General features: G+C 42.4%; 8 non-coding genes across 8 annotated transcripts; all 8 read right to left on the reverse strand.

Annotated features, from left to right (window-relative positions):
* Window positions 1–1,343: 1,343 nt before the first annotated feature.
* Window positions 1,344–1,425, reverse strand: trnas-uga (transfer RNA serine (anticodon UGA)). The gene has a single exon. It is a non-coding gene; the product is annotated as a tRNA-Ser (tRNA).
* A 1,096-nt stretch (window positions 1,426–2,521) lies between these two features.
* On the reverse strand, window positions 2,522–2,593 carry trnah-gug (transfer RNA histidin (anticodon GUG)). Its single transcript has one exon. It is a non-coding gene; the product is annotated as a tRNA-His (tRNA).
* Window positions 2,594–3,938: 1,345 nt separating this feature from the next.
* On the reverse strand, window positions 3,939–4,020 carry trnas-uga (transfer RNA serine (anticodon UGA)). The gene has a single exon. It is a non-coding gene; the product is annotated as a tRNA-Ser (tRNA).
* Window positions 4,021–6,530: 2,510 nt separating this feature from the next.
* On the reverse strand, window positions 6,531–6,612 carry trnas-uga (transfer RNA serine (anticodon UGA)). Its single transcript has one exon. It is a non-coding gene; the product is annotated as a tRNA-Ser (tRNA).
* A 1,094-nt stretch (window positions 6,613–7,706) lies between these two features.
* Window positions 7,707–7,778, reverse strand: trnah-gug (transfer RNA histidin (anticodon GUG)). The gene has a single exon. It is a non-coding gene; the product is annotated as a tRNA-His (tRNA).
* Window positions 7,779–9,127: 1,349 nt separating this feature from the next.
* On the reverse strand, window positions 9,128–9,209 carry trnas-uga (transfer RNA serine (anticodon UGA)). The gene has a single exon. It is a non-coding gene; the product is annotated as a tRNA-Ser (tRNA).
* A 2,514-nt stretch (window positions 9,210–11,723) lies between these two features.
* Window positions 11,724–11,805, reverse strand: trnas-uga (transfer RNA serine (anticodon UGA)). Its single transcript has one exon. It is a non-coding gene; the product is annotated as a tRNA-Ser (tRNA).
* A 1,096-nt stretch (window positions 11,806–12,901) lies between these two features.
* Window positions 12,902–12,973, reverse strand: trnah-gug (transfer RNA histidin (anticodon GUG)). Its single transcript has one exon. It is a non-coding gene; the product is annotated as a tRNA-His (tRNA).
* Window positions 12,974–13,457: the final 484 nt, after the last annotated feature.

Here is a 13,457-nt window from a genome sequence, read left to right on the forward strand (position 1 = left end):
CACTCGGAATGTGCTGAACTTCACTGCTCAGACCTGCCTAAATGTAGAAAGCCTTTGGATCACTTGTCTGTGCAGTGTACATATAAAAGAAGTTCTTTAGCATATATGGACAACAATCCTTTTTTCAACTGTCATAACATTGTCACAACCATTTTCATTAACGATTACAACCCCAAGAGAGTGGGCATTGCCAAAAAATGGAAAGCAAAAGAACAGCAGCAACGTAGTCAGGAGAATTCAAATCTGCATGGGGAGACCCCAATGGATTTCTAGTCTATTGCCTTAACCACTCAGCCACAACTACAAGAAAACTGAAAAGGTTTTACATTTTTACGGTTCCTCTCATCAATGCTGCCCAATCCAAAGGTAGAACTGCTTGGCCAGGCAAAGCCTGCCAGTGGTATGTTCAATGCAGCAACTCTGCCAGTTCGCTCTCACTTCAGCCCTCACCAAGCCCTCCAGTGGCCAATCCTAAATCCCATGGTGAAAACATTAAACAGGCATATAACACCTTTTGGAGGGTACACACATCCAAAAGATCAAGAGGTTGATCACTTAGAATGGGAAAGTTACTGCTAATTTTGGCTCACTAAAAGCTGTCAAACTATCACCCAAAAAGACACTTGAACACTGGACCCTCAGATTAAAAGTCTGACCCTCTACCGAATGAGCTGTCTGGGCTCCAGAGTTCTCATCAACCCCCTCGGATATAAAGGATGTTCAGCCAGAAACGCATGGACCCAATTAACCTAAAGTTAATTCTCCACAATGTCTACAATTAATATGGATTTACATGGTTGAGTTGCTCTTGGCAGGTTAGGAAATCTCCAAACAAGTCTGGGATCCTTTCATGGAGGCTTGGCAACTCTTGTAGTCTAGAGAGCCGAGTAATTCTTACTAGAAAGTCATAATGAGAACAATTCAGCTGCACTATTCTAACAGTGCACATAACAGCTCTTTGAGTGGAGGAACATTTCATTGACATGAGTCTTGCTTCTTGTAAGGAAGACAAAGCAGTCACCTTCTAAAACGCCAGCAGAAAGGCAACCTTTCATTGTTCTGATAATCACTTTTCTCTACAAAACATAATGCAGTGACTCTTGCCTTTAAGTCATCACACGTACCACATACGCAGATCCTAATGCCTGAAGTGTATGGACAAATAAAGAGACGACTTGTGTCTTTTAGAACATTACCCAGTTCAGGCTCGAAACGAGACACGAGTCGGCAAAGGAAATTGAAAATATGCTTGTACAAAGATAGGGCCAAAGACATAATTAATGAATCTCTCTGACACCCACTGAAAATCATGAAAGGAAAACAGATGGACAGCAATTTTCAACCGTAGTTGGCAGGGTTTGAACCTGCGTGGGGAGACCCCAATGGATTTCAAGTCCATCGCCTTAACCACTCGGCCACAACTACTTGAAAGGATAAAGGAATGCATATTTTTCTCATTCCTTTTATCAATAAGGCACGTTCAAAGGGCAGCACTTTATGGCTAGGCAAAGCCTGACAGTGGTACTTTCAAAGCAGAACCTCTGCCAGTTCGCTCTCACTTCCTGGGTAAGATTGCCACCTAGTCTTCCAGGTGGCTAAACCTTAATCCAATGGTGAAATAATTAAATAGACATGTAACAACTTTTGTAGGTTAATCAAATCGAAAAGAGCAAACAGTTGGTCATTTAGTATGAGAGATCTGTAGCTATCTTAGCCTCATTACAAATTGCCAGAAGATCCCCCAAAAGGGACTTGATACCAGAACCCAAAGTTTAATAGTCTGATGCTCTAACGACCAAACTATCCAGGAATATGCTGCTTGTCACAACCCCTGGCAGATAAAGGAAGTAAAGACAAAAACTGAATGCACCATTTTAACCTTAACATAATTTGCTGTGAAGTCTAAAATCAATAAGCATTGAGAACGTTGAGCTGCTCTTGGCAGGTAGGAATGATTTTCAAATCTTGGAAAAAAGCAGTCATCTTCCAAAACGCCAGCAGAAAGCGCAAACTTTCAAAGTTCTGATACACATGTTTCTCTACTCAAAATACTGCAGTGACTCTTGAGCTGGCTAGTTAAAGCCTTTAAATTGTCAGGGGTACCAAAGCCAAAGATCCTTATGCCTGAAGTGTACGTACAGATAAAGAGGCGACTTGTGCCTTTTAGAACATTGCCCAAATCAGGCTCGAAACTAGATGCTGGGTCAGCAAGGGAAATTGAAAAAAGCTTGTACAAAGATAGGGCCAAAGGCATTATTAATGCATAACAGCGAAGACCACTGTAAACCAAGAGACGAAAACAAAAGCACAGCAGAGTTTGAACCTGCACAGGGAGTCCCCGAGGATTTTGTAGTCCATTGCCTCAACCACTCAGCCGCGAATACGTACAACTGCAAGCTTTTGGCTGAATTTATAAAGCACAGGTCACCGCTGAGGAGACGCCATGCAAACAACCAAATGAAGGATTTGGGTGAGTAGATGTGGAAAAAGTATCTTGATTTTTTTGTCTAACTGAAAATTCTGCCGTGACCCGGATTCGAACCGGGGTTGCTGCGGCCACAACGCAGAGTACTAACCTCTATACGATCACGGCAGCATCACTCGGAATGTGCTGAACTTCACTGCTCAGACCTGCCTAAATGTAGAAAGCCTTTGGATCACTTGTCTGTGCAGTGTACATATAAAAGAAGTTCTTTAGCATATATGGACAACAATCCTTTTTCAACTGTCATAACATTGTCACAACCATTTTCATTAACGATTACAACCCCAAGAGAGTGGGCATTGCCAAAAATGGAAAGCAAAAGAACAGCAGCAACGTAGTCAGGAGAATTCAAATCTGCATGGGGAGACCCCAATGGATTTCTAGTCTATTGCCTTAACCACTCAGCCACAACTACAAGAAAACTGAAAAGGTTTTACATTTTTACGGTTCCTCTCATCAATGCTGCCCAATCCAAAGGTAGAACTGCTTGGCCAGGCAAAGCCTGCCAGTGGTATGTTCAATGCAGCAACTCTGCCAGTTCGCTCTCACTTCAGCCCTCACCAAGCCCTCCAGTGGCCAATCCTAAATCCCATGGTGAAAACATTAAACAGGCATATAACACCTTTTGGAGGGTACACACATCCAAAAGATCAAGAGGTTGATCACTTAGAATGGGAAAGTTACTGCTAATTTTGGCTCACTAAAAGCTGTCAAACTATCACCCAAAAAGACACTTGAACACTGGACCCTCAGATTAAAAGTCTGACCCTCTACCGAATGAGCTGTCTGGGCTCCAGAGTTCTCATCAACCCCTCGGATATAAAGGATGTTCAGCCAGAAACGCATGGACCCAATTAACCTAAAGTTAATTCTCCACAATGTCTACAATTAATATGGATTTACATGGTTGAGTTGCTCTTGGCAGGTTAGGAAATCTCCAAACAAGTCTGGGATCCTTTCATGGAGGCTTGGCAACTCTTGTAGTCTAGAGAGCCGAGTAATTCTTACTAGAAAGTCATAATGAGAACAATTCAGCTGCACTATTCTAACAGTGCACATAACAGCTCTTTGAGTGGAGGAACATTTCATTGACATGAGTCTTGCTTCTTGTAAGGAAGACAAAGCAGTCACCTTCTAAAACGCCAGCAGAAAGGCAACCTTTCATTGTTCTGATAATCACTTTTCTCTACAAAACATAATGCAGTGACTCTTGCCTTTAAGTCATCACACGTACCACATACGCAGATCCTAATGCCTGAAGTGTATGGACAAATAAAGAGACGACTTGTGTCTTTTAGAACATTACCCAGTTCAGGCTCGAAACGAGACACGGGTCGGCAAAGGAAATTGAAAATATGCTTGTACAAAGATAGGGCCAAAGACATAATTAATGAATCTCTCTGACACCCACTGAAAATCATGAAAGGAAAACAGATGGACAGCAACTTTCAACCGTAGTTGGCAGGGTTTGAACCTGCGTGGGGAGACCCCAATGGATTTCAAGTCCATCGCCTTAACCACTCGGCCACAACTACTTGAAAGGATAAAGGAATGCATATTTTTCTCATTCCTTTTATCAATAAGGCACGTTCAAAGGGCAGCACTTTATGGCTAGGCAAAGCCTGACAGTGGTACTTTCAAAGCAGAACCTCTGCCAGTTCGCTCTCACTTCCTGGGTAAGATTGCCACCTAGTCTTCCAGGTGGCTAAACCTTAATCCAATGGTGAAATAATTAAATAGACATGTAACAACTTTTGTAGGTTAATCAAATCGAAAAGAGCAAACAGTTGGTCATTTAGTATGAGAGATCTGTAGCTATCTTAGCCTCATTACAAATTGCCAGAAGATCCCCAAAAAGGGACTTGATACCAGAACCCAAAGTTTAATAGTCTGATGCTCTAACGACCAAACTATCCAGGAATATGCTGCTTGTCACAACCCCTGGCAGATAAAGGAAGTAAAGACAAAAACTGAATGCACCATTTTAACCTTAACATAATTTGCTGTGAAGTCTAAAATCAATAAGCATTGAGAACGTTGAGCTGCTCTTGGCAGGTAGGAATGATTTTCAAATCTTGGAAAAAAGCAGTCATCTTCCAAAACGCCAGCAGAAAGCGCAAACTTTCAAAGTTCTGATACACATGTTTCTCTACTCAAAATACTGCAGTGACTCTTGAGCTGGCTAGTTAAAGCCTTTAAATTGTCAGGGGTACCAAAGCCAAAGATCCTTATGCCTGAAGTGTACGTTACAGATAAAGAGGCGACTTGTGCCTTTTAGAACATTGCCCAAATCAGGCTCGAAACTAGATGCTGGTCAGCAAGGGAAATTGAAAAAAGCTTGTACAAAGATAGGGCCAAAGGCATTATTAATGCATAACAGCGAAGACCACTGTAAACCAAGAGACGAAAACAAAAGCACAGCAGAGTTTGAACCTGCACAGGGAGTCCCCGAGGATTTTGTAGTCCATTGCCTCAACCACTCAGCCGCGAATACGTACAACTGCAAGCTTTTGGCTGAATTTATAAAGCACAGGTCACCGCTGAGGAGACGCCATGCAAACAACCAAATGAAGGATTTGGGTGAGTAGATGTGGAAAAAGTATCTTGATTTTTTGTCTAACTGAAAATTCTGCCGTGACCGGATTCGAACCGGGGTTGCTGCGGCCACAACGCAGAGTACTAACCTCTATACGATCACGGCGCATCACTCGGAATGTGCTGAACTTCACTGCTCAGACCTGCCTAAATGTAGAAAGCCTTTGGATCACTTGTCTGTGCAGTGTACATATAAAAGAAGTTCTTTAGCATATATGGACAACAATCCTTTTTCAACTGTCATAACATTGTCACAACCATTTTCATTAACGATTACAACCCCAAGAGAGTGGGCATTGCCAAAAATGGAAAGCAAAAGAACAGCAGCAACGTAGTCAGGAGAATTCAAATCTGCATGGGGAGACCCCAATGGATTTCTAGTCTATTGCCTTAACCACTCAGCCACAACTACAAGAAAACTGAAAAGGTTTTACATTTTTACGGTTCCTCTCATCAATGCTGCCCAATCCAAAGGTAGAACTGCTTGGCCAGGCAAAGCCTGCCAGTGGTATGTTCAATGCAGCAACTCTGCCAGTTCGCTCTCACTTCAGCCCTCACCAAGCCCTCCAGTGGCCAATCCTAAATCCCATGGTGAAAACATTAAACAGGCATATAACACCTTTTGGAGGGTACACACATCCAAAAGATCAAGAGGTTGATCACTTAGAATGGGAAAGTTACTGCTAATTTTGGCTCACTAAAAGCTGTCAAACTATCACCCAAAAAGACACTTGAACACTGGACCCTCAGATTAAAAGTCTGACCCTCTACCGAATGAGCTGTCTGGGCTCCAGAGTTCTCATCAACCCCTCGGATATAAAGGATGTTCAGCCAGAAACGCATGGACCCAATTAACCTAAAGTTAATTCTCCACAATGTCTACAATTAATATGGATTTACATGGTTGAGTTGCTCTTGGCAGGTTAGGAAATCTCCAAACAAGTCTGGGATCCTTTCATGGAGGCTTGGCAACTCTTGTAGTCTAGAGAGCCGAGTAATTCTTACTAGAAAGTCATAATGAGAACAATTCAGCTGCACTATTCTAACAGTGCACATAACAGCTCTTTGAGTGGAGGAACATTTCATTGACATGAGTCTTGCTTCTTGTAAGGAAGACAAAGCAGTCACCTTCTAAAACGCCAGCAGAAAGGCAACCTTTCATTGTTCTGATAATCACTTTTCTCTACAAAACATAATGCAGTGACTCTTGCCTTTAAGTCATCACACGTACCACATACGCAGATCCTAATGCCTGAAGTGTATGGACAAATAAAGAGACGACTTGTGTCTTTTAGAACATTACCCAGTTCAGGCTCGAAACGAGACACGGGTCGGCAAAGGAAATTGAAAATATGCTTGTACAAAGATAGGGCCAAAGACATAATTAATGAATCTCTCTGACACCCACTGAAAATCATGAAAGGAAAACAGACGGACAGCAACTTTCAACCGTAGTTGGCAGGGTTTGAACCTGCGTGGGGAGACCCCAATGGATTTCAAGTCCATCGCCTTAACCACTCGGCCACAACTACTTGAAAGGATAAAGGAATGCATATTTTTCTCATTCCTTTTATCAATAAGGCACGTTCAAAGGGCAGCACTTTATGGCTAGGCAAAGCCTGACAGTGGTACTTTCAAAGCAGAACCTCTGCCAGTTCGCTCTCACTTCCTGGGTAAGATTGCCACCTAGTCTTCCAGGTGGCTAAACCTTAATCCAATGGTGAAATAATTAAATAGACATGTAACAACTTTTGTAGGTTAATCAAATCGAAAAGAGCAAACAGTTGGTCATTTAGTATGAGAGATCTGTAGCTATCTTAGCCTCATTACAAATTGCCAGAAGATCCCCAAAAAGGGACTTGATACCAGAACCCAAAGTTTAATAGTCTGATGCTCTAACGACCAAACTATCCAGGAATATGCTGCTTGTCACAACCCCTGGCAGATAAAGGAAGTAAAGACAAAAACTGAATGCACCATTTTAACCTTAACATAATTTGCTGTGAAGTCTAAAATCAATAAGCATTGAGAACGTTGAGCTGCTCTTGGCAGGTAGGAATGATTTTCAAATCTTGGAAAAAAGCAGTCATCTTCCAAAACGCCAGCAGAAAGCGCAAACTTTCAAAGTTCTGATACACATGTTTCTCTACTCAAAATACTGCAGTGACTCTTGAGCTGGCTAGTTAAAGCCTTTAAATTGTCAGGGGTACCAAAGCCAAAGATCCTTATGCCTGAAGTGTACGTTACAGATAAAGAGGCGACTTGTGCCTTTTAGAACATTGCCCAAATCAGGCTCGAAACTAGATGCTGGTCAGCAAGGGAAATTGAAAAAGCTTGTACAAAGATAGGGCCAAAGGCATTATTAATGCATAACAGCGAAGACCACTGTAAACCAAGAGACGAAAACAAAAGCACAGCAGAGTTTGAACCTGCACAGGGAGTCCCCGAGGATTTTGTAGTCCATTGCCTCAACCACTCAGCCGCGAATACGTACAACTGCAAGCTTTTGGCTGAATTTATAAAGCACAGGTCACCGCTGAGGAGACGCCATGCAAACAACCAAATGAAGGATTTGGGTGAGTAGATGTGGAAAAAGTATCTTGATTTTTTGTCTAACTGAAAATTCTGCCGTGACCCGGATTCGAACCGGGGTTGCTGCGGCCACAACGCAGAGTACTAACCTCTATACGATCACGGCAGCATCACTCGGAATGTGCTGAACTTCACTGCTCAGACCTGCCTAAATGTAGAAAGCCTTTGGATCACTTGTCTGTGCAGTGTACATATAAAAGAAGTTCTTTAGCATATATGGACAACAATCCTTTTTTCAACTGTCATAACATTGTCACAACCATTTTCATTAACGATTACAACCCCAAGAGAGTGGGCATTGCCAAAAATGGAAAGCAAAAGAACAGCAGCAACGTAGTCAGGAGAATTCAAATCTGCATGGGGAGACCCCAATGGATTTCTAGTCTATTGCCTTAACCACTCAGCCACAACTACAAGAAAACTGAAAAGGTTTTACATTTTTACGGTTCCTCTCATCAATGCTGCCCAATCCAAAGGTAGAACTGCTTGGCCAGGCAAAGCCTGCCAGTGGTATGTTCAATGCAGCAACTCTGCCAGTTCAGCTCTCACTTCAGCCCTCACCAAGCCCTCCAGTGGCCAATCCTAAATCCCATGGTGAAAACATTAAACAGGCATATAACACCTTTTGGAGGGTACACACATCCAAAAGATCAAGAGGTTGATCACTTAGAATGGGAAAGTTACTGCTAATTTTGGCTCACTAAAAGCTGTCAAACTATCACCCAAAAAGACACTTGAACACTGGACCCTCAGATTAAAAGTCTGACCCTCTACCGAATGAGCTGTCTGGGCTCCAGAGTTCTCATCAACCCCTCGGATATAAAGGATGTTCAGCCAGAAACGCATGGACCCAATTAACCTAAAGTTAATTCTCCACAATGTCTACAATTAATATGGATTTACATGGTTGAGTTGCTCTTGGCAGGTTAGGAAATCTCCAAACAAGTCTGGGATCCTTTCATGGAGGCTTGGCAACTCTTGTAGTCTAGAGAGCCGAGTAATTCTTACTAGAAAGTCATAATGAGAACAATTCAGCTGCACTATTCTAACAGTGCACATAACAGCTCTTTGAGTGGAGGAACATTTCATTGACATGAGTCTTGCTTCTTGTAAGGAAGACAAAGCAGTCACCTTCTAAAACGCCAGCAGAAAGGCAACCTTTCATTGTTCTGATAATCACTTTTCTCTACAAAACATAATGCAGTGACTCTTGCCTTTAAGTCATCACACGTACCACATACATGCAGATCCTAATGCCTGAAGTGTATGGACAAATAAAGAGACGACTTGTGTCTTTTAGAACATTACCCAGTTCAGGCTCGAAACGAGACACGGGTCGGCAAAGGAAATTGAAAATATGCTTGTACAAAGATAGGGCCAAAGACATAATTAATGAATCTCTCTGACACCCACTGAAAATCATGAAAGGAAAACAGACGGACAGCAACTTTCAACCGTAGTTGGCAGGGTTTGAACCTGCATGGGGAGACCCCAATGGATTTCAAGTCCATCGCCTTAACCACTCGGCCACAACTACTTGAAAGGATAAAGGAATGCATATTTTTCTCATTCCTTTTATCAATAAGGCACGTTCAAAGGGCAGCACTTTATGGCTAGGCAAAGCCTGACAGTGGTACTTTCAAAGCAGAACCTCTGCCAGTTCGCTCTCACTTCCTGGGTAAGATTGCCACCTAGTCTTCCAGGTGGCTAAACCTTAATCCAATGGTGAAATAATTAAATAGACATGTAACAACTTTTGTAGGTTAATCAAATCGAAAAGAGCAAACAGTTGGTCATTTAGTATGAGAGATCTGTAGCTATCTTAGCCTCATTACAAATTGCCAGAAGATCCCCCAAAAGGGACTTGATACCAGAACCCAAAGTTTAATAGTCTGATGCTCTAACGACCAAACTATCCAGGAATATGCTGCTTGTCACAACCCCTGGCAGATAAAGGAAGTAAAGACAAAAACTGAATGCACCATTTTAACCTTAACATAATTTGCTGTGAAGTCTAAAATCAATAAGCATTGAGAACGTTGAGCTGCTCTTGGCAGGTAGGAATGATTTTCAAATCTTGGAAAAAAGCAGTCATCTTCCAAAACGCCAGCAGAAACGCAAACTTTCAAAGTTCTGATACACATGTTTCTCTACTCAAAATACTGCAGTGACTCTTGAGCTGGCTAGTTAAAGCCTTTAAATTGTCAGGGGTACCAAAGCCAAAGATCCTTATGCCTGAAGTGTACATGTACAGATAAAGAGGCTGACTTGTGCCTTTTAGAACATTGCCCAAATCAGGCTCGAAACTAGATGCTGGTCAGCAAGGGAAATTGAAAAAAGCTTGTACAAAGATAGGGCCAAAGGCATTATTAATGCATAACAGCGAAGACCACTGTAAACCAAGAGACGAAAACAAAAGCACAGCAGAGTTTGAACCTGCACAGGGAGTCCCCGAGGATTTTGTAGTCCATTGCCTCAACCACTCAGCCGCGAATACGTACAACTGCAAGCTTTTGGCTGAATTTATAAAGCACAGGTCACCGCTGAGGAGACGCCATGCAAACAACCAAATGAAGGATTTGGGTGAGTAGATGTGGAAAAAGTATCTTGATTTTTTTGTCTAACTGAAAATACTGCCGTGACCCGGATTCGAACCGGGTTGCTGCGGCCACAACGCAGAGTACTAACCTCTATACGATCACGGCAGCATCACTCGGAATGTGCTGAACTTCACTGCTCAGACCTGCCTAAATGTAGAAAGCCTTTGGATCACTTGTCTGTGCAGTGTACATATAAAAGAAGTTCTTTAGCATATATGGACAACAATCCTTTTTCAACTGTCATAACATTGTCACAACCATTTTCATTAACGATTACAACCCCAAGAGAGTGGGCATTGCCAAAAAATGGAAAGCAAAAGAACAGCAGCAACGTAGTCAGGAGAATTCAAATCTGCATGGGGAGACCCCAATGGATTTCTAGTCTATTGCCTTAACCACTCAGCCACAACTACAAGAAAACTGAAAAGGTTTTACATTTTTACGGTTCCTCTCATCAATGCTGCCCAATCCAAAGGTAGAACTGCTTGGCCAGGCAAAGCCTGCCAGTGGTATGTTCAATGCAGCAACTCTGCCAGTTCGCTCTCACTTCAGCCCTCACCAAGCCCTCCAGTGGCCAATCCTAAATCCCATGGTGAAAACATTAAACAGGCATATAACACCTTTTGGAGGGTACACACATCCAAAAGATCAAGAGGTTGATCACTTAGAATGGGAAAGTTACTGCTAATTTTGGCTCACTAAAAGCTGTCAAACTATCACCCAAAAAGACACTTGAACACTGGACCCTCAGATTAAAAGTCTGACCCTCTACCGAATGAGCTGTCTGGGCTCCAGAGTTCTCATCAACCCCTCGGATATAAAGGATGTTCAGCCAGAAACGCATGGACCCAATTAACCTAAAGTTAATTCTCCACAATGTCTACAATTAATATGGATTTACATGGTTGAGTTGCTCTTGGCAGGTTAGGAAATCTCCAAACAAGTCTGGGATCCTTTCATGGAGGCTTGGCAACTCTTGTAGTCTAGAGAGCCGAGTAATTCTTACTAGAAAGTCATAATGAGAACAATTCAGCTGCACTATTCTAACAGTGCACATAACAGCTCTTTGAGTGGAGGAACATTTCATTGACATGAGTCTTGCTTCTTGTAAGGAAGACAAAGCAGTCACCTTCTAAAACGCCAGCAGAAAGGCAACCTTTCATTGTTCTGATAATCACTTTTCTCTACAAAACATAATGCAGTGACTCTTGCCTTTAAGTCATCACACGTACCACATACGCAGATCCTAATGCCTGAAGTGTATGGACAAATAAAGAGACGACTTGTGTCTTTTAGAACATTACCCAGTTCAGGCTCGAAACGAGACACGGGTCGGCAAAGGAAATTGAAAATATGCTTGTACAAAGATAGGGCCAAAGACATAATTAATGAATCTCTCTGACACCCACTGAAAATCATGAAAGGAAAACAGATGGACAGCAATTTTCAACCGTAGTTGGCAGGGTTTGAACCTGCGTGGGGAGACCCCAATGGATTTCAAGTCCATCGCCTTAACCACTCGGCCACAACTACTTGAAAGGATAAAGGAATGCATATTTTTCTCATTCCTTTTATCAATAAGGCACGTTCAAAGGGCAGCACTTTATGGCTAGGCAAAGCCTGACAGTGGTACTTTCAAAGCAGAACCTCTGCCAGTTCGCTCTCACTTCCTGGGTAAGATTGCCACCTAGTCTTCCAGGTGGCTAAACCTTAATCCAATGGTGAAATAATTAAATAGACATGTAACAACTTTTGTAGGTTAATCAAATCGAAAAGAGCAAACAGTTGGTCATTTAGTATGAGAGATCTGTAGCTATCTTAGCCTCATTACAAATTGCCAGAAGATCCCCCAAAAGGGACTTGATACCAGAACCCAAAGTTTAATAGTCTGATGCTCTAACGACCAAACTATCCAGGAATATGCTGCTTGTCACAACCCCTGGCAGATAAAGGAAGTAAAGACAAAAACTGAATGCACCATTTTAACCTTAACATAATTTGCTGTGAAGTCTAAAATCAATAAGCATTGAGAACGTTGAGCTGCTCTTGGCAGGTAGGAATGATTTTCAAATCTTGGAAAAAAGCAGTCATCTTCCAAAACGCCAGCAGAAACGCAAACTTTCAAAGTTCTGATACACATGTTTCTCTACTCAAAATACTGCAGTGACTCTTGAGCTGGCTAGTTAAAGCCTTTAAATTGTCAGGGGTACCAAAGCCAAAGATCCTTATGCCTGAAGTGTACATGTACAGATAAAGAGGCTGACTTGTGCCTTTTAGAACATTGCCCAAATCAGGCTCGAAACTAGATGCGGGTCAGCAAGGGAAATTGAAAAAAGCTTGTACAAAGATAGGGCCAAAGGCATTATTAATGCATAACAGCGAAGACCACTGTAAACCAAGAGACGAAAACAAAAGCACAGCAGAGTTTGAACCTGCACAGGGAGTCCCCGAGGATTTTGTAGTCCATTGCCTCAACCACTCAGCCGCGAATACGCACAACTGCAAGCTTTTGGCTGAATTTATAAAGCACAGGTCACCGCTGAGGAGAGGCTATGCAAACAACCAAATGAAGGATTTGGGTGAGTAGATGTGGAAAAAGTATCTTGATTTTTTGTCTAACTGAAAATTCTGCCGTGACCCGGATTCGAACCGGGGTTGCTGCGGCCACAACGCAGAGTACTAACCTCTATACGATCACGGCGCATCACTCGGAATGTGCTGAACTTCACTGCTCAGACCTGCCTAAATGTAGAAAGCCTTTGGATCACTTGTCTGTGCAGTGTACATATAAAAGAAGTTCTTTAGCATATATGGACAACAATCCTTTTTCAACTGTCATAACATTGTCACAACCATTTTCATTAACGATTACAACCCCAAGAGAGTGGGCATTGCCAAAAAATGGAAAGCAAAAGAACAGCAGCAACGTAGTCAGGAGAATTCAAATCTGCATGGGGAGACCCCAATGGATTTCTAGTCTATTGCCTTAACCACTCAGCCACAACTACAAGAAAACTGAAAAGGTTTTACATTTTTACGGTTCCTCTCATCAATGCTGCCCAATCCAAAGGTAGAACTGCTTGGCCAGGCAAAGCCTGCCAGTGGTATGTTCAATGCAGCAACTCTGCCAGTTCGCTCTCACTTCAGCCCTCACCAAGCCCTCCAGTGGCCAATCCTAAATCCCA

The sequence above is a fragment of the Xyrauchen texanus genome, chromosome 28 (assembly GCF_025860055.1).
Source record: "Xyrauchen texanus isolate HMW12.3.18 chromosome 28, RBS_HiC_50CHRs, whole genome shotgun sequence".
Classification (NCBI taxonomy): domain Eukaryota; kingdom Metazoa; phylum Chordata; class Actinopteri; order Cypriniformes; family Catostomidae; genus Xyrauchen; species Xyrauchen texanus.